At 38.8% G+C, this 21,032-nt stretch overlaps 1 protein-coding gene across 4 annotated transcripts in view; it reads right to left on the bottom strand.

Moving 5' to 3' along the window:
- TGFBR2 (transforming growth factor beta receptor 2) overlaps positions 1-21,032 on the bottom strand; it is a 470,063-nt gene that overhangs the window by 215,533 nt on the left and 233,498 nt on the right. The window lies entirely within an intron of this gene.

Raw genomic sequence — 21,032 nt, 5'->3', positions numbered from 1 at the left:
AAAAGCACAGTATCCACCAATAACATTCACTGAATTTATAAACACCTAAGGCTATACAATACTAAATATGAGGAGTGGAGAATTTAGAATTTGTGCTATGACTCTCTTGCAGGACACTGCCATGCAGGGGTGTATAACATGTTTGGCAATGTACTCATGCAAAACCAAAAATTCTTACTGAACATAATATACCCCTGTCAGGTTTAGTTTTTGAAAGGGCAAAGTTTCAGATGGAGAGTGTTATCTAAAAAGCAGCAGTGGCTTAATATAGTGTTGCATGGATGGAAGAGGTGTAGGTAGGTTTAGGTAGGTGTAAGTGGGTTTAGGTAGTGTAGGTAAGTTTAAGTAGGTGTAAGTATGTGTGGGTATGTGTAGGTGGGCCTAGGTAGGTGCAGGTAAGTTTAGGTAGGTGTAAGTGGGTTTAGGTAGTGTAGGTAGGTTTAGGTAGATGTAAGTGAGTTTACGTAAGTGTAGGTAGGTTTAGGTAGGTGTGTGTGTGGGTTTAGGTAGGTGTAGGTATGTTTAGGTAGGTATAGGAAGCTTTAGGTAGGTGTAGGTGGGTTTAGGTAGGTTTAGGTAGGTGTAGATAGTTGTAGGTGAGTTTAGGTAGATGTAGGTAGCTTTAGATAGGTGGCAGTAGGTGTAGGTAGATTTAAGTAGGTGTAGCTGGGTTTAGGTAGGTGTATACATATTTAGGTAGGTGTACGTGGGTTTAGGTAGGTATAAGTAGGTTTAGGTAGGTGTAGGGTTTAGGTATGTGTAGGTAGGTTTAGGTCGGTATACATAGGTTTAGGTAGGTGTAGGTATGTTTAGGTAGGGATAGGTAGGTGTAGGTAGGTTTAGGTAGGTGTAGGTTTGTTTAGGTTGGTGTAGGTAGGATTAGGTAGGTGTAGGTAGATGGCACAAGCTGTACATGCTACATAAACTGACAGGTTGTTCTAAACAGCAATCATACTGGGAGGAGGAGGTGAGTTGGTCCATGCAACTGGTGTACTGAAGGGTTGAACAGTTCTCAATAAAATAATACTGAAAAAAAAATACTTGCAGAGGACAACTCCACAAGGAGCTTCAGCATGCCCTCACATTCTAATTGTTAAGGGACCTATGCAATGAAGCATTTTCATATAAAGTCTTGCAACAACAAATATGACCACATCAGATCACGCCATTTTTGAAGACTAATGAGAAGGATCTCAAGGGCCTAGCACATGCTGAGAACTCGGTAATAAGGAAAAAAATCCCCTGACAGGGAAGAATCCAGGAATAAGCAAAAAAACACATAACAGTGAGTATACACAACTAGTTTTTGTCCCATCTGACAATAACTCAAATATTAGCATAGTTAGAAGTCTGGATCCAGTGACTCCTGGCATTTATTTTTTTTTTTAGGATAAAATTAATTAACAGCCAAAAGCACTGGGGAAGGTAGATTTCACTTGCAAATCTGACGCAGAACAATGCAACTAAATCTGGTGCTGTTTCAAGTCTGAAATTCAAATATGTATAAGTCTGTTTTGGAGGTGGTTAAAAGTGCATTGACGTCTGAAAGTTAATGTAACTGTAGCTGAATCTCACTTTAATTTTTAAAGTGTCAGGACTTGTATTACTACGTCTTACACTTCCAAAATGGAGCTCCCCTACTCGGCTACTGTTATTTATTTTATTTATTTATTTTACATTTGTTTACCGGGAAAGTCCAACTGGACACAGGTCCTTTTTCAGTGGAGGCCTGGGGAGAAAAGCTCCACATATACCACAGAATCATAAAACAAAATATCACAGGTACAGAAGAATAAAACTTTCATTTTGCATCAGTCAAAACTATAATAACAAAATAGTACAATATACAGGAAGAAAAGGGGACATATCTTTAACAGTACAGAGAAAATAAAACTTTAATTTTTATTTAAAAAATGTATTAAGAGAAAAAAAAAGCCAAGAGAGATTCATAGAGATCCAGGTTCCTCTCCCCCAACACTAATTTTCCAGTGCAGGTTTGTCAGTAAGTGGGACTAACAGAATCTCTAATTTAGAGTTATGATGAAAAAATACCTCATTAACATCTCCTTACCATATCTCTGAATCAAATAAATTGCTGTCAGACCTGAATGTCTTCTTCCTAGCAGCCTAGACATTGCAATCACAAAGGCATCCCACACATGCAAACACACAAGTATACACACACACACACACACACACACACACACACACACACACACACACACACACACACACACACACAAATGCACACTTCCACATTCACCAACATATCCATACAAATACAAGCACTGACATCCACCATACTCTGCTGTGCTTACCTGTATCATGATTAATCCCACGGGAGTAAATGGGTGTGCAGTGTCAAAAGACTCCATGAGGGGAAAACCACTGCAGAACAGCAGTCTCTGAATCAGAGAAGCTTAACATGATACAGAAATCTTCTGAATTCCAGGCAAAATACTAAGAAGTGAGGCAGGTCATGTAACAGACAAGAGAAAAATCAAGCTACAATGAAATATTAAGACTTTGATGTGGCCGTTCATCATGCTTTGTTATTTGTGTTTCACTGCATCTTTAGAATGCTATCTGTCTACATTAACAGAGTGCATGTTTTCATCCTTGTCACTTCTGCTGACTGACACCACACTTAAAACTGACTTCAGCAAAAGTTTCCTACCCTGCTGTAGAAGGCATCTGCAAGCTGATTAGTATCTGTATGCATATGACTTTGAAATAAGCGGAAAACTAGTACTACATACAGGGTCTATTCTTAGTTGGTAGTTTGGCAATCTTCAGAGACAGCCCACTGGGAGTATTGCAATGACAAACAGCAAGGCTTTTCAGCTACACCTTCCCAATGTATTTTATCAATAAGTTTTATTATCTTACAGTTATGTGAACATATGTTCATATACTCTATTCTTCAGGGCACGTTTGGTCTTCCCCACATGACAGGAAAAACATACCTGGTAAAAAGCTAAGTATACAACTCTCTTACTGGTACAATTAAAGTATCTACTTGATCTGAAGGTTTTACAAATATTAGGAAGGACCAATGTGCCACTATTGGATGAGCATATGCATGAAGTTAATAAAAAGGTAGAAACTAATGCTCATTATAGGCATGCTGCCATGTGTCCTCAAAATACATTTTCATTTTTTGACCTGGAACAGGATATTAACCCAAAAGGAGGGTTGTGGGAAACCTTACTTGAATATTGCAAATTAATGTGGCAGTTACAATTAAATGCTTGTACACCCCCAGGTGTCAATGATCACATATCCTTGGTTCTGGTCCTTAAAGTGAGAGCAACTAAGTTATAAGTCCATTCATGTTAGGTAGAGTGATTCAAGTGTGCTATATTTATTTTAAGTTGAAATAGTCAGTAAAAATGTTTTAATATTTTTGGAACACTTTTATAGTAAAAATATTTTGATTAGTGGATTTTATAACCTATGATTTCAAAACAAAGTTTTAAATACATGCTTTTGTTTCTCCAATACTTTATTCATTTATACTTTCTCTATCTGGATAGCCAAAGATAGTTTTTATTGGTTATCTTGTGGAAATATTGTACTGTCTTTTTAAATTCTTTGTGTGTTGTGAGCCCCATGATGTGATGTAATGCTCTCTTCCTGGTTGTGGATATATATGTGTGTCTTAAAAATCATTCATTCTGAGGAAGTGTTTTCAAAAAACAAAAGTGCTAAATAAATAGTGAATATTTTATAAATCCTGTTTGGAGGAGTGGCACTTTTTCGGTGGGCATTGTTGGAGGTGTTCTTTAAGGTTAAAGTAGCATTGCTGAAATTGAATTCATCCAGAAGTCTTGGTGAATACCTCCATGACCTCGATCCTGCTATTACAAAATCTCACCAAGACTACAATGACATGTAGACTGTAGATTAAATAGCATACATCATGGACGGAAATAGGTTAAAAATAAAAAAAGACAGCTGGGTGCACATGCCCCAGGATAAAAAAGTGTCCAATCCTGGCAGGCCCACTGGTGCCAGGACTGGGAAAAAATGACAGTGTAGAATCCTCAAGAAACAGAAACATTCCTACAATGGGGTTAGGCAAGGATTGGGGGGGGGGGGCTTCCCTGTTGCAGAAGGAAGTACCAGTCCAAAAAAAAAAAAAAGAAAAAAAACTTGACAGGCCAAAGAAGAGCCATAAAGATGAAAGACTTGACTATTGAGGATAACAAAGGAATTATGTATTGTTATCATTATAAAAAAAGCCCAAAATTTCTGTTTAGAAGATATTTAAAAAGATTACGAGAGAAATAAGAAGAAAGGAAACACTTGCATAAGAAAAACTGTCAAACGCTTCAAATTAAAATTTGTGTTCAGTAACACAACAGAAGATTCATAAAAAAAATTATATAAACCAGGAAATCTTTGGCAGTTTAAAAAAAGATGCAACTGAGGAGGTGTGGAAATATAAAAAAAAAACAAAAAAAAATCAAAGAGATTTTTGAAATGAATAAAAAACGAAACATGGACATGGGAAAGAATGGAAGCTCTGATGTGGTGTAATATTTACTCAGAGGAGAAAGCCAAACTAATCCATACAAAAAGCAGTTTCAAAGATATTTGAAGTGAAATACAGGCAAAGGTAACCAGATATGGAACATTTCACAATGCAAAAAATAAGATCACAAAGGGGAATGCAGAACAGAAGACAAGTAAAGTAGAAGTTAAAGAAACAGAAGGTAAAGTTACGGAATACCTCCAAAGTGAAGGATATAGTGTAGAATATAACTTTCAAACTCTTAGCAGAAACAAAGTCTGGACAAAGGCAAAAATAATGGGAGGACAAGGGGCCAAAAATGTTGACAAATTTTAAATGTTGCTCTTATAAACTTAGAAAGTTGATAGAACAAATGGTGTTGTGTTTGCATGCATTTTCTGATTGATATGAAGTCTGAAAATGATGTGTGTCTTTATTTAGTGATTTCAATCCTCAGTGATTGCTATAAAACCACAAATTTTATGAGGAACAGAACAAAAATATGAGGCAAAAATCTGGACATACTGCAAGAATCTGGACAGACCTATGGTGTACAAAGTCTAACATCGGTTATGTCATAGCATGATGGAACAACCAGTCCCCAAAGTAAGGAGAAACAGGTGGAACAGAAGACATCTGAAGAAGAAATATGGACATGGGAAAGAAACATATTAAGTATGGTGAAATATGTATGCAAAGGAGAAAGCAAAACTAATCAATACAAAAAGCACCACCAAATATATTGGAAGAGAAATACAGGTAAAGGCATCTAGATGTGGAGAATTTTACAATATAAAAAATAAGAAAATAAAAGCATGAAGTATAAAAGAGGATTAGTACTGGAGAAGTTAAAGTAATAGAAATTGAAGTTATAGATTGGCTGTGAACTGAAGGGTTTTGTGTAGAAAGTTCAACTCTGGTAACATCTCAGAATCATGGAATAGTCAGCCCCCAAATTAAGGAGAAACAGGTGGAACAAGAAGCATCTAATCAGTTGCCACATGAAGATACTCTGGAGCCTTCAGTAGAAAACCAGCACAAAAGTTCAACTGGAGGTGCACAGCAAGGGAAGGAGTAGGAAATGGGGGTAACTCTGACGCAGTCAGTGTTGTGGAGTGACAAGCCATTGAGTTCCCATAAGAAAGAACAACGGATGACTCAGGATGCAGTTAAACAGAATATGTCACAAGAAGATATTCTGGAGCTCTCTGTAGAATGCCTGCAGGAAATGGTGTATAAAGAATATGCCCTCAGTTTAGACGAAAGTGATTTAAGGGAAGAGCTGCTTCATTTAATAGAGATGGAAAAACACATTAAGCACGATTAAAAAAATAGATTACAGAAAGTCAATAAGACTCAAAATGTTAAAAGTGTGATAAAACAAATGAACACAGTAATCAAAATTATTAACACAAATTCATGTAATATAACAGAAGTAAGAAGGATATACTACTGTACAGCAAAATTAATAATAGATAATGTCTTACCGCAAAAATACAGGGCAATAAGGGAAAAAAGGGAAGAAATCGAATGCCATCATGGAAGTATCGAACAGAGAAAACTTTAAAGTAGTTAAGACAAGACGTGTCTCTGTTATAAGAGTATACAAGAGGGAATAGATCAGTAAACAACACAGACATGATAAAAGCAACATGCAGCATTAGAACAGACCAACCAGACGAGGATCTATCATATACTATTGCAAATAATAAACTAAATACGTCAGCAGATGATGCAGAAAAAACTTAGAAGATATGCAGAGAAATATAAAGGAAAAAGACAAAATAAGCAATCTGCTAATGACCCAAACACGTTTTGCACAGAACTGGAAAACAAAACAAAAGGAATAGAAATACCACCAAAAAAAGAAGAAACAGACAAATTTGGGAGAAATACCGATGAAGACCTGTGGAACACAACAAAGATGGGGAATGGGTAGTAGAAGCATAAGAAGCAGTAAGATGATGATAACACTTCCTAACGAAAGCATTTATGGGCTCATTTTATTGTTTTTGTTAATATTAAAGTGTTGTTTTGCATTATATTGGAGTTCGGTGCTTCTTGAGACTACATCTGCCAGTGTTTTTTTATTTTACTTGGTCTGTTTTTGCCATCTTTTTCTCAGTTCTGGGTAAAAGTATTAACATCACTCCATGAATATTTAGTTCTGCGTAATATACACTTCTATATGCAAGTATGGACAACTCCTGGAACAACCTCATGTTGATCAGGATCTGATACAGTAATAGTTAAGGAGAGCTGACTTTATAACATTAGTGGTCCAGGATAGTGGACTATGTACATGTTGGTTTACAGAGTCCATTGAACATGTGGGAGAAACAGACACATGCTGGTTCTGTAAAACAGAATTGGAAATAGTTGCACACCTTATTGCTCAGTGTGATACACTAATGGCAGAAGGCCTGTATACTGAAAGGCATAATAATGTTGCAAGACTGTTGCACTGGGGATTGTCAAACATTACAATATTGAAGTAGCTGAGAAGCCTTGGAAACATCAGCCACAAGGCTTTTGAAACAGTGATGCCACTTACATCAATTGGGATCACCCATTACCAACAGTTCAAAAAATGCATGCAATAAAACCAGATATAGAAGTCCATGAAAAGAACAGAAAAGTAGCACTTTGCATTGAAATTGCTAGACCCGGTGATTACAGTGTCTTACATACAGAGAGACACAAAGTCATAAAATGTCAGGATTTGCAGGCAGAAACAGAGCAGTATGGAAGAAGAACACCCAGACAGTTCCAATAGCAGTAGGAACAATTGGTCTCATAAAAAAGAATGTACAACATAATTTAGATATGCAACCAATACATGTAACTCTGTATGAATTGCAAAAGGAGTCAGTTCTGGACACAATGTGGGTGCTGCGAAGAGCACTTCTGGCTAACATCAAACATTGAAACAACATTAATTTCATGAACTTTTAATCATGCTTTGACTTATGAATAAGGCCCATTCCCTTTACAGTATTAGAAACCCAAAAGACTTGGAGAAATTAAATGGCGGCTTTAAGTCACATAAAATCCTGTGTTACCTATACTGCCAGACATTTATGCTAACTACGGAATATCCAGCCAATAATGAGTACGTTATACAAGCCTACAAACAAGTGTGTGCACATGCTCAAATGTGCCACAGCTTGGATATTATTACTTCAACATCTGATTCATTACATCTGCATAAATGGTTACTTTTTTTATGTACTGGTACTGATAATTCCATGTTATATATCCCTGTTGATGGACTTAGAGTGGCTTAGAAAAGATCCCACCAGGAAATACATGTGGTACTATTACCATAAAATCATGCCGACCACAGAGATCTATAAAACCCACAAGTGGCACACCTGTAGTAATACCTCTACTTCACTGAAATAATAAATCACAGGCTTGAAAATTTACTACATAAAAAAGCAAACTTCACAGTAATGAATGACTTACAAGTATTTAGTAACAGGTCCTGCTGCGAGAGGTGTGACTACAGCAAAAAGGCCCAGTTAACATGATCAGTGAAACCAGGGAATCAGAGACACATTACCCACACTGAGAAAAGAGCTCATTATCAGCTTATTTGCAGGCGCTTTCTTGCTACCCACCTCATAATTACCACTGGAGGCCTTTGAATCATATTAGAATGGGCAACCATCTCATTTATCCCTCAGTAAATGCAGATGGATACATCCCTATAACTTTTAGCTGTCTCTGAATTAAAAGATCATCCCTGATTTTGTCACTGATTTTCCCCATCCCTCATAAATTACAAATGACTACAATCAGGCAATAATGCCAAACATTTCAGTTTCATTCTTCTTTTTGGTCCGAAAATGTATTGTGACTCAAGACCTGTTGCTCTATTAATTCTTTGTGTTGATTAGAATTACATTTAGAAAGATTTTCACATGTTGTTTAGTGTCCCCACCCAGCTTTGTCCAGACATCTTGAGCACACCTCTGTATATTATTTCACATTACAGTTATTCAATAATGCCAGACATTAGAGTTTCATTCTGTTTTGTGCCCCTAGTATGCTTTGTGCTACAAACCCGGAGTTCTCTTAGTTTTTAAAAGTGGATTAGGGTAATAGTAAAGAGTGTTCCTCGTGTCTAGTGCCCTGCCAGCATTACTGGGTAAGTTCACTGTTCAGAAACAATTTAGAGGTATGGTAGCTACACACCCTCACACACACAGACACATGCACACATATATACATTCACAAATTTACATATAGATACACACACACAAACACACACACATATGCATTCATATATTTACATATGCACACACATATACATTCACTTATTTACATATAGACACACACACACACACACACACACACACACACACACACACGCACTCACACACACACACACACACACACACACACACACACACACACACACACACACACACACATGCACACACTATGTCTAATGTGATCACCTATTGAAAGTAATGGATGAATGTGAGCTTTTTGCTGAGTTAACTGCCACAGCTGGCAATAAACTGAGTGGTTTTATGAATTGCTTGGCTGTGTAAAGCACTTTTTGCAGGCATTTTGGGGGGAAAAGCACACAGCTAATTACCATATGCTGCTCCCCACAAAGTTCTCACTAGCATTTTTGGTAGACCAGAGAGTCAACCCACTGCAGTGTTGTACCTCTTCGAGGTAAGCAATGCGGCAGAGCTATTTAGGAAATGAAAGTGGCTATCACCAGCAGTAAAAAGGGCTTATTGTTGGTGGTAACCTTTTGCATTTCAGACACTTCACTTTGTTGCTTTTACAGCAGACTTGCAACAGTAGTACCTGACATACTGGTGAAGAATCTACCACTGCTCACAAGTGACCCCATACTGGGAGAGAAATGTTGTGGATAACTGATATGCCTTTCAACAACTCTAACAGCAGTCATTGCAAAGTAAAACCAAAACAGCCTTTTTTTACTTTTTTCCATGGGGTTTTGATGGACTGTACTGCAAATTCAGAAGACTGAAGATGTCTAAAGGACTAAAACTAAGCTAAGGATGGCATTTGGTGTCCTACCAGAAGTTTGAGGCTCAACAGTACAAGTCCTGAAATGGAGAAAAATGAATGAGATTCACTATGGATAACAGCAAACTGCGAAAGTCACTGATAACACATTAAAGTTTTTTTTTTGCAGGAGGAAAGCCCCTACCCCCACAAACTCTCACTGTTGTAGGCTGTATCTCACCACTCTCCAAGACAGCTGTTCCAATGAAAGGAAAATCTATATGATACAGCAATTTCAAACTTAGTATATAGTTTCTCCTAATCACACTTGAATTTACACAGTTTTAAGAGTCATACTTATGGTCCTCATTCTTACAATATGAGCTCCCATCACAGAGATGTCTGGCAGCTCACATAATTTCTTACGTTCTGTGACCACCACATATTTTTTGTTACTCTTTAACTGCATGGAAAGAAACTTAATCAGCAAGTTTAAAATGGGCAACATACCTGGTTAACACAGATGTCCTTATCTCTCAGAATTTTGTTCTTCTGATAATTATGGCAGTCAAGAGATTTTAAACTTATACTGAGATGAACAAGGTGGTAAATGTAGCTCACTGATCCCCCCATCACACACAAAACAATACAGTGAATGTACCATAACAGTACGAGTTCAAGCAGATGACTGCTACATTGATACTGACTGCTGCGATTTCCGCCACCTATGGCCAGAAGTCTATTCTGACTTCCAGAGCTCAGAAACCTTTCCCTTCCAGGAAGGGTGGACTCCTGACCATTTAGGATGCCACTACACTCTTATTATGCAGATAGCATCTGCTTGCACCAATTCAGAGCTTTCTTGCCAAGGAAACTATTAGGATAGCCATCCTTCCTAATGCTGGACATGACCCTAAATATTCTAACAACGGAGACCATCCATGGACAGCTTCTAGGCCAGGAACTTAGAGAAACGAAGTTTTCTGAGCCTATCCAGACCCGATCAAGCCTGCCTGTGGCCCTAACAGGGGAAAAGGAGCGGTAGCAATTAGACAAAGGCAAGGTATCTCACCCTAGCCCCTGGATGCCCCAGGAAGAGAACAGGAGATTCTATGAGGGAAACTAATGTTGCAAAAGCAATTTACTTGAATAACAACTGTTACAAGAAGCGCTGACAACACTGTACTTTACTCTTTGTTTGGATCACTGCTACAGAAATCCTGACTACTGGGATAATTTTCAGAGCTCAGAGTGTGAAAGGGAAATTTAATTTGTTTGGGTTGAAACAACCCTTGCAAAATGACAGAATCATACACTTCTCTTATCATGGAAGCAATACCTAACCTATTGTGAATGAGAAAAGTATGAATAGAAGACCAGGCAATAGCCTCAAAGCATACTAAGCACTCACTTCCACTAAGAAAAGCCACAACTAGTATTGTAAGGTCTCACAGTCCCTTCGACCTTTTTTCCATGATAAAAGTAACACAAGGGAATACAATGAGTCAGCTACTTAGAAATTGTTTGCTTGGAGACTGCCTTTAAGTCTCCACTGGTTGCAAAGATCATAAACAGTTTGCCTGAGGTTGTGACATTGTTTGTCTTAATATAGATAATATCTCAGTTGTCTGGGCACAACTAACGAGGGTAAGAATATCACCTGTGTACAAATAAGGAGGGTACGAATATTACCTGTGTACAACTAATGAGGGTAAGAATATTACCTGGGTACACATAAGGAGGGTAAGAATATTACCTGTGTACAACTAATGAGAGTAAGAATATTACCTGTGTACAAATAAGGAGGGTAAGAATATTACCTGTGTACAACTAATGAGGGTAAGAATATTACCTGTGTACAAATAAGGAGGGTAAGAATATTACCTGGGTACAACTAATGAGGGTAAGAATATTACCTGGGTACACATAAGGAGGGTAAGAATATTACCTGTGTACAACTAATGAGGGTAAGAATATAACCTGGGTACACATAAGGAGGGTAAGAATATTACCTGTGTGCAACTAATGAGGGTAAGAATATTACCTGTGTACAAATAAGGAGGGTAAGAATATTACCTGTGTACAACTAATGAGGACAAGAATATTACCTGGGTACAAATAAGGAGGGTAAAATATTACCTGTGTACAACTAATGAGGGTAAGAATATTACTTGGGTACAAATAAGGAGGGTAAGAATATTACCTGTGTACAAGTAATGAGGGTAAGAATATTACCTGTGTACAAATAAGGAGGGTAAGAATATTACCTGTGTACAACTAATGAGGGTAAGAATATTACCTGTGTACAAATAAGGAGGATAAGAATATTACCTGGGTACAAATAAGGATGGTAAGAATATTACCTGGGTACAACTAATGAGGGTAAGAATATTACCTGGGTACAAATAAGGAGGGTAAGAATATTACCTGTGTACAACTAATGAGGATAAGAATATTACCTGGGTACAAATAAGGAGGGTAAGGATATTACCTGGGTACAAATAAGGAGGGTAAGAATATTACCTGGGTACAAATAAGGAAGGTAAGAATATTACCTGTGTACAAATAAGGAGGGTAATAATATTACCTGTGTACCACTAATGAGGTTAAGAATATTACCTGGGTACAACTAATGAGGGTAAGAATATTACCTGGGTACAAATAAGGAGGGTAAGAATATTACCTGTGTACAACTAATGAGGATAAGAATATTACCTGGGTACAAATAAGGAGGGTAAGGATATTACCTGGGTACAAATAAGGAGGGTAAGAATATTACCTGGGTACAAATAAGGAGGGTAAGAATATTACCTGTGTACAACTAATGAGAGTAAGAATATTACCTGGGTACACATAAGGAGGGTAGGAATATTACCTGTGTGCAACTAATGAGGGTAAGAATATTACCTGTGTACAAATAAGGAGGGTAAGAATATTACCTGTGTACAACTAATGAGGGTAAGAATATTACCTGTGTACAAATAAGGAGGATAAGAATATTACCTGGGTACAAATAAGGATGGTAAGAATATTACTGTGTACAAATAAGGAAGGTAAGAATATTACCTGTGTGCAACTGAGGGTAAGAATATTACCTGGGTACAAATAAAGAGGGTAAGAATATTACCTGGGTACAACTAATGAGGGTAAGAATATTACCTGGGTACAAATAAGGAGGGTAAGAATATTACCTGTGTACAAATATGGAGGGTAAGAATATTACCTGGGTACAAATAAGGAGGGTAAGAATATTACCTGTGTACAACTAATGACAATAAGAATATTACCTGTGTACAAATAAGGAGGGTAAGGATATTACCTGGGTACAAATAAGGAGGGTAGGAATATTACCTGGGTACAAATAAGGAGGGTAAGGATATTACCTGGGTACAAATAAGGAGGGTAAGAATATTACCTGGGTACAAATAAGGAAGGTAAGAATATTACCTGTGTACACATAAGGAGGGTAATAATATTACCTGTGTATCACTAATGAGGTTAAGAATATTACCTGGGTACAAATAAGGAGGGGAAGAATCCGCACTTATTCTGACGATTTGGAAAGAAAACAGATAACCAAACTACTTGTTGAGAGACAGTTCAGTCACTATTTTTGGTATAAAGAAGGGTTGGATCTAAGGCTAACCCTATTTTTATGAAATATTAGAAAGAAATCTCTGCACATAAAAGACCGTATTTCTGAAATTCTTATAGATGAGATCAAAGCAAGTACCAGAATAGTATTCCAGATTAGGTATTTTACAAAGCTTATGGCAGCTGGTTCATAAAGAGGGTATGAAACTAGTCTCAAATGTCGAACTCTTTTAAGGAAGTGCTTAATAGGCAGCTGAAATACAAGGGCAACCTGCAAGCTGGTTGGACCATCACTTTATCTGCTTTATGACATAAAGCAGCACAGTAATAATCTACTCCAGGAATTTATAATGTTAGCTTCAAATGTTTCTTGGGTATAACTATAACATCTTTGCCAGGACAACCTTAAGAATTGTAAAGATTATGAATTCTACTGCCCTGAAGAATTCTCTGGTTGTAACTAAAGCCTTTTGTTTCAGGGCCTGAAAATACTTTACAAATGATTCCACTTTGTCCTAAGGGAGCTAGGTCCTCTGTTAGTGACATCCGATAAGGTGCAAAGGAACATCACACTTTTTGGGTGAGACTTGACTTGGGGATTTTGAATGAAAATCTCACATTTTGAAAACAACCCACTGTGAACTGGAGACCCTGTCCATCTTTTCTTGGGTTAGCACCTGGATGAGGCAATCATCCAAGTAGGAAAAAATACAAAGGCTTTTAGTTTTATAACATACAATAAATACACCCATGGACTATATAAATATTCCTTGGTCAGTAGCCAGTCTAAAGGACAAGGAAGTAAACTGACATTGGAAGCTCACCCTGACTCAAATCTTAAGCACCTATGACCTTTGTGAAATGGTATATGAAGGTAGGCATCTTAATGTCCAGGGTAGATATAACAGTTTCAGGGAATAGAAAAAGTAGCAGGGCTTATAAAATCAAGGACATGACCAAGATGGGCTTCTAATGACCCTTGTTTCTGGGCACTGGGACAAAAATTCAGTAGAACCCCCTGCTCTGGCCCTGCTATGGTATCAGTTCTATGACTCCTAACTGCATGAGTTTCTACACGAAGGAGAAAGGAGAGCAAGCCACTCTCTAAGCAAATAGTATTTAAGTTTTCTTGACACAGACAACTGACATTGATTTTCATAAGAAGTGCAATATGTATCCATGAGAGATTACTTGTATCACCCATTTGTCTTTTGTGATGCTTTTCCAATTCCTTAGAAATTGTGCTAAATTGCTGATGCAGACAAAGCTAAGGTGGGGAAATTGGGGGATGGGTTAGGGATGGGAAAAATTTCATGTAGTCATGGCTGCTCTCTTTGGGAGCAGGAACTTGGCTGACCCCAGACTTTTCCTTCTGGTCAGTGTCGCTCTTCCCTTGATACATTCAAGACAAGCAGGTTAGTTCGTTTAAGATGCTTTATTACATGAAAACACATCAGGATGGATAGCAGCATCAGTAACTGTAAACAAACTGATTAACAGATAGAGCTTGCACTTCAACAGCTAAACACAAAAAGGTACTCTGACTATGCACATGCTCAGTAATCAATGTATTTGTAAATGCCCACAGGAGGTTTCTTAATGAGATATACACACTTATCTACATCCTCCATCTTAAAGAAAAGATTGTTCTTTATCAAAATAAGATTGCAGTTAGGCATGCATTAATATAGACATTTAGAAAAATAAATACAATGCTCAGGTTGTTCATGTCCAAGTCACTGCACATCTGGAACACGGTCTGGAGATATGACTGGATCTTGTGACATGACCATTAATACTGGACATAGCAACAGGGACAGGTTTCGGTGAACAGTTTGTCTTGGGATTCATCAGAGGAACAGCGATAGCTTCTGGAACTTCCTTAGGAACTGGAACACCAGACAACTCACTCTGACATAAATAGTCTTTCTCACAGCCTATGTGCTGTGGTAGAGGCTTAGATGCTGGTATCAAATGCTTCCAATTTCACCTGAATGCTGATCCTTGTGATTCCACAATGTAAGATCTGTGCACTGGGCAGATGTTCTTCACAACTCCAATCCAATCATAACTTCTGGAAGTTTGCATCCTTACCATTTCTCCTTTCTGCAATGGATTGAGCGGTTTGCTGGTCTTATCATAGTAGGACTTCTGGATCAAGCTTTTCTTAAAAAAGTTGGCTTTGACTGATGTGTTGTTCTTGACACATGGAACCAACAACTTACTATTAAATTGGTAATATGGTTCTGGTTTGTCTAGACAGAAGTCTCTGAGCAGGTGAACTAAGACGTTTATCACAAGGAATATTTCTGAGATTCAAGAGATTCAGGAAAACATCACTATTGTCTCGGTTGGACTTTTCTAGTAATTTCTTTGCACTTTGAACAGTATATTCTGCCATACCACTGGACTGAGAATACTCTGGGATACTCTGGGCTACTCATGACATGAGTAAAGTCCCACTCTTCCGCAACTGTTTTGAACTGTTGGCTTGTGATCTGTGTACCATTGTCAGAAATAACTTTGTGTGGGGCCATACATGGAAATCCACACATCTGGTTAAACTGAAGTGTTTTTTTCTGTTGATGTGGCTTAGTACTATTGCACACAGAACGAGATGAAAGTGCTCTCTCAATATCATGTGACATAGAAGGCCACAATGCTAGTCTTCTCACCCTTCTTTTGGTAGAATCTGTTCCTGTGTTACCTCAATGCAAGATAAAAATGTACTCTGATTGCAAAGACTTTGGAACAATGACTTTTGGACTTTGTATGACAATACCATAGTCTGACAAAATTTCATCTCTGTACAGAAAATAAGGTTGCACTTCAGGAGGTAAACTACACTGCTGTGGTGCCATCCTTGGTTGAGAAAGTAGATGAGCTTTTGTAAAACTGGATCTGTAGCTGTATGATCTCTAAGCTCATCAAGATGTGTGGAAGAAATATTTCTCACTTCCATGACTTCCTGTGGAAAAATACTGAAGTCAACATATTTTGTATTCTGTATTTAAAGGGTTAAGCAGAAAAATGTTCACTGCGTGCAAACTGAAATGTTCTGGAAAATGTTGATCACTGAGGAATGCAGGAGTTAATCTTAAACTGCTGATAAAGTTAATGGTGCAAGAATAACTGTGGTACTGGCTGGTAAAAACAAGTAATCAAACTATCAATTTTAATGAAAGTCCTCTGTGCTACGTGTATGTACGTGCAGGAGGGTCTATATAAGGAGAACTTAAAGTACAAGTAGCCAGACTGCTGGCATATTACTATCATGTAGCAGATCTCCATGCATGTAAAATAAAGCTGTTTTACTTGCTTACAAGAACTTGGTGTGATTCTTCCAGAATATGTTAGAAGAGTAAAATCTTCGACATAACTGGCTAACGTTAGGGCGGCCCTGCACGGCGAATCGAACAAAGAGAGGCTGAAAACCTGCGCAGGTGGAGAGAGATCAGGCTCTCCTCGAATGAAAGACCTCCAACTGAAACAGGTTGAAATTAGAGGCCAGTCACTCTTTCCAGATTCAATCCGTGAGGTGGCAGCGAAACAGGGCGGAGGAATCACAAGGGTAAGCAAAAAGAAAAGCTATTTTTTTGTTGTTTCTGATTGGAATTTTTGTCTAAATTTTAAGGGACTAGTCAAGGGAGAAATTTAATTTTCTCAAAGTATAAGGAGTATATGTGAATAGATTCCATATACAAGAGATCTCAGGAACAGGAATAGTTTCTCGTAAGAGAAATGGGAACAGGAACCAGTTGCGTCAAAGGTGATGACATAACTAAAGATAAAAAGTTTATGTTTGATTTACACCCAAAGAACGTAAAATATTTAGATAAATAGAAAAAAAGATCATGGGTTTAGTGGATGTTTAAATAAGTCAGAATGTCAAAATCTAGTAAGATTACTGCACAAACAGGCAGGAAATAAGACAAGAAAAAAAAAAAAAAGAGAGGGTGTGGTAATTCAAGTGAAAGAGATGTGTACTTTGTTAAAAAGGAAGATAATAAAACTTCCAAGTGTGCAGAACTAGAATAAAGACTCTCTTAGATAAAATAGAAGAACATTGGAAGCCCAAGGCAGATTGGACTTGCATTAATCAATGCATTCAATCAGATGACGAAACCGTAGACAGTTATCTACATCGTCTCACACAATGTTTTGATGCTCATAGTGGGTTGATTAAGGTAGAAAATCAGGAAAATAACTCGCCCTATGAACAGCAATTAAAAAATGCATTCCTAAAGGGCTGCAAGACAGCCATTGGTAACTTTATACAAAAGCATATGATCACACACAGGACAGCGCGTCTACAGCCCCTTACGGAGTATGCTAGACATGCTGAGAAATACCTGAAGGAAAAAAAAGATAAAAAAGCCCAGACTTTTACAGTTAGTGAAGATGGAACTTTAATGTTAGTTCAAGGTTCCGCAAATCGTGGAAGAGGGCGTGGCAGGGGAAGAGGACGAGGACGGGGAGGCATAAGTCATTCTGAGGATTTCGAGGGTAGGCAAAAGAGGGGGGAGTGTTTTAAGTGCGGTAAGAAAGGACATTTCACCAGAGATTGCAGAGGACCAGAGAAACCGATGGTTGCTTCCGGTGGTACCGCATGACTATATGATGGTCAAAAAGACGTAGATGGAGGGTATGAGGAAGAAGAAGAAAGTGAGAATGGGGAAGTAGGTACAAGTGAAGACGATGGGTGGGGACAGGAAATGGCAGAAAATGAGAAATATCAAATGGTAAATCTAACAGCACTAGCATCAACTATGCAATTGGAATCCCAACCAGTGATCACATTGCAAGTTGAGGGCCGAGACATAGAATTTCTTTGTGACTCAGGGGCTTCTCGAACGTTAGTCAGAAGTACTGCCATATCATCCGATGTTACCTCGGATGAATATGTGCTTGTAAAGGCAGCAAATGGTCGTATTTACAAAGAGCCATTGTCCAAACCTCTGTGGTTTACCGACCCAGAGACGAACCAAACCATACGGTTCCGAGTAATAATTTCAGAAATCTGCCCAGTACATTTACTAGGAAGAGATTTAATGCAAGTGTTCGGTATAGCAGCCGTCCCAACCTCCACGGGATGGTGGCAAGGAGAATAGAACTGAATAGTGCAATGCTATTAGAGGGGCAGGGAGATCTACATTACTGGTATAGTAATGATTTGATAGAGACAGGCCCCAGAGTGTAGTGACGGCTCTTACAAATTTGGCATTAAGCAAATACGGCATAACAAATCCAAGGTGTCAGATCCATTACATTGCACAATGTATTACAGAAGATGTGCGGACCTGATTTAGAATCTAAAAGAAATTTCTTAGTTTTAAAGTCACCAAACTAGTATTGCATGGCCTTTTTTGGGACACACTAGGTAATTCTGCAGTCACATGTAGCCTTACAAGGGATATGCAGCTGCTGTATAAGAATGAATTAACCACACATATTTCAGTCACGGAGGGTGAAGGAATGTCATGGTACCTCGTGGGTAAGAAAATAACTGAATGGGTAGGATGGACACCAGAACAGTTGGCAGGTAAGGGCATTCAGGTTCAAAAACTTAACTGGGTTACACAAGCCAGACCGACCGTGCACCTCAGGGAAGACAAACCGATACAATCCCCTGGGACATTATGACTATGTCTCCTTACCCCCATGGAAGAATCTCAATTGCAGATGATTCCAAACTCATTATGGTCGCAGGGTCAGCACGATATCGGACTGATTAGAACGGCAGGACAGGTAAAGATTACACCCAAGTCAGAATTTAGACCTCATAAACGGCAGTATCCCTTGAGCAGAAAGGCAGAGAAGGGCATTTTACCGGTAATCACAGCACTTTTGAAAGCTGGAGTATTAATTCTGTGCACAGACTCACCGTGTAATACGCCCTTATTTCCAGTAAAACAACCGGATGGGACATGGAGGATGGTACAAGACTTACAGGCAATAAATGCCGCGGTGGTACCTCGGGCCCCCATAGTCCCGGATCCGTCTATTCTGCTGAACGATATCCTTCCAACGGATAACTACTTTTCTGTAATTGATATCAGTAATGCCTTTTTCTCTATTCCCTTGCAGGAAGATAGTAGATTTTGGTTTGCATTTACGTTTATGGGCAAGCGTTATACCTATACCAGGTTACCGCAGGGACACTGCGAAAGTCCGACCATCTTCTCACAAGAGATGTCCACCAATTTGGCTCAGTTCCAACCCGCCCAAGGATGCCACCTACTGCTGTACGTGGATGATATCCTCCTGGCCGCGACTACGGAAGAACTCTGTAAGTCCGAGACTATTCGACTACTACACTTTCTGGCACACGAAGGACATAAGGTAAATAAGTCTAAGTTACAATTTTGTAAATTAGAAGTACGTTACCTGGGTTATACTATCTCTGGGAAGGGCAGGCGATTAGATGACAGCAGAAAGAATGCTATTTTACAAGCCCCCATGCCAACTACAAAAAGAAATGATGTCCTTTTTAGGCATTACGAACTTCTGTCGTAGTTGGATTCCCAACTACTTGAAGAAGTGCACCCGCTATCAAACTTAATTTTTGCAATACCGATGGCGGCAAAGATTTGCTGCACTGGACAGACAAGGCAGTACAGGCATTTACTAGGATCAAGCAACTGATAGCTGGGTCAGCAACATTGGGGTTTACAGATTACAGTAAGACCTTTATGCAGACTGTAGATTGCAAGCAGGGATTTATGACATCTGTTTTAATGCAAATGTATGGAGATAAGTTAAGACCATTGGCATTTTACTCTAGCAAATTAGACTCAGTAGCACGAGCATTACCACACTGTGTGCAAGCAGTAATTGCAGCCGCTTTGGTGGTACAAGCGTCTGCCACGTTGGTATTGTTCCACAATCTTACGTTAAAAGTCCCGCACTCTGTAGCAGTCATCCTTCTGCAGGACAAGTTAACATTTCTGTCACCTAGCAGACATTTATCTTGTATGACTACGCTGTTATCGCAGCCACACATGACAATTGAGAGATGCACTACCTTAAATCCAGCGACATTGCTACCTGTTGCTGAAGACGGTATCCCGCATGTATGCTTAGATCTCATACATTCTAAAGTTCTACCAAGACCGGATCTTAAAGATCAACCCTTACTACATGCGGACTGGACACTGTTTGTAGATGGGTCAGCACGCAAAACAGAAACAGGCACCACTCAGGTAGGGTATGCAGTTACTACTGCAACTCAGATAATAGAGGCAAGACCACTCCCCGGGAACTTATCCACTCAAGCAGCGGAACTGATTGCTGTGACAAGGGCATGTCTCCTTTCGGAGGACAGGGATGTCACTATCTATACGGATAGTCAATTTGCCTTCTCTATGGTACATGTGTTTGCTCAGCAATGGAAAAATAGGGGGATGGTTACAACCTCGGGGAAAGACATTATGCACAAAGAACTAATCCTTGAATTACTACAAGCCGTCCAACGGCCACGGGGTTTGGCCATCTGTAAATGCGCTGCTCATACCCATGCTAAGGACCCGGTATCACTTGGTAATGCCCTAGCAGACAAAGCAGCCAAAGAGGCAGCTATGTCCAGTACCTTTTCACTTGAAACCACACCTACAGAATTACAACCAACAGATAAATTTGATTTGCAAACCTTACAAGTCATGCAGGAACTTAGCACAGTACAGGAAAAACAACGCTGGACTAGGTATGGTGTTAGGCAGAACAAAGGAATCTATGTGGGACCGGATAATAAATATGTTTTGCCTACTAATCTTTTAGGTATGCAGCACTAGTTGTGCATGGCCCTTCCCATCTGGGCCCTGCAGCTATGGTTAAAATTATCCACCGTACCTTTTGGACCAAGGGTTTTATTGCATATGCAAAACGCTTTTTGTCTATCCTGCATAGTATGTGCTAAATACCACGGGGA

Source organism: Protopterus annectens, chromosome 3.part1, assembly GCF_019279795.1.
Source record: "Protopterus annectens isolate FY-2018-M chromosome 3.part1, PAN1.0, whole genome shotgun sequence".
Lineage (NCBI taxonomy): Eukaryota > Metazoa > Chordata > Ceratodontiformes > Protopteridae > Protopterus > Protopterus annectens.
Note: the sequence above shows the minus strand (reverse complement) of the source record. Positions and strands in the feature narration are given on the sequence as shown.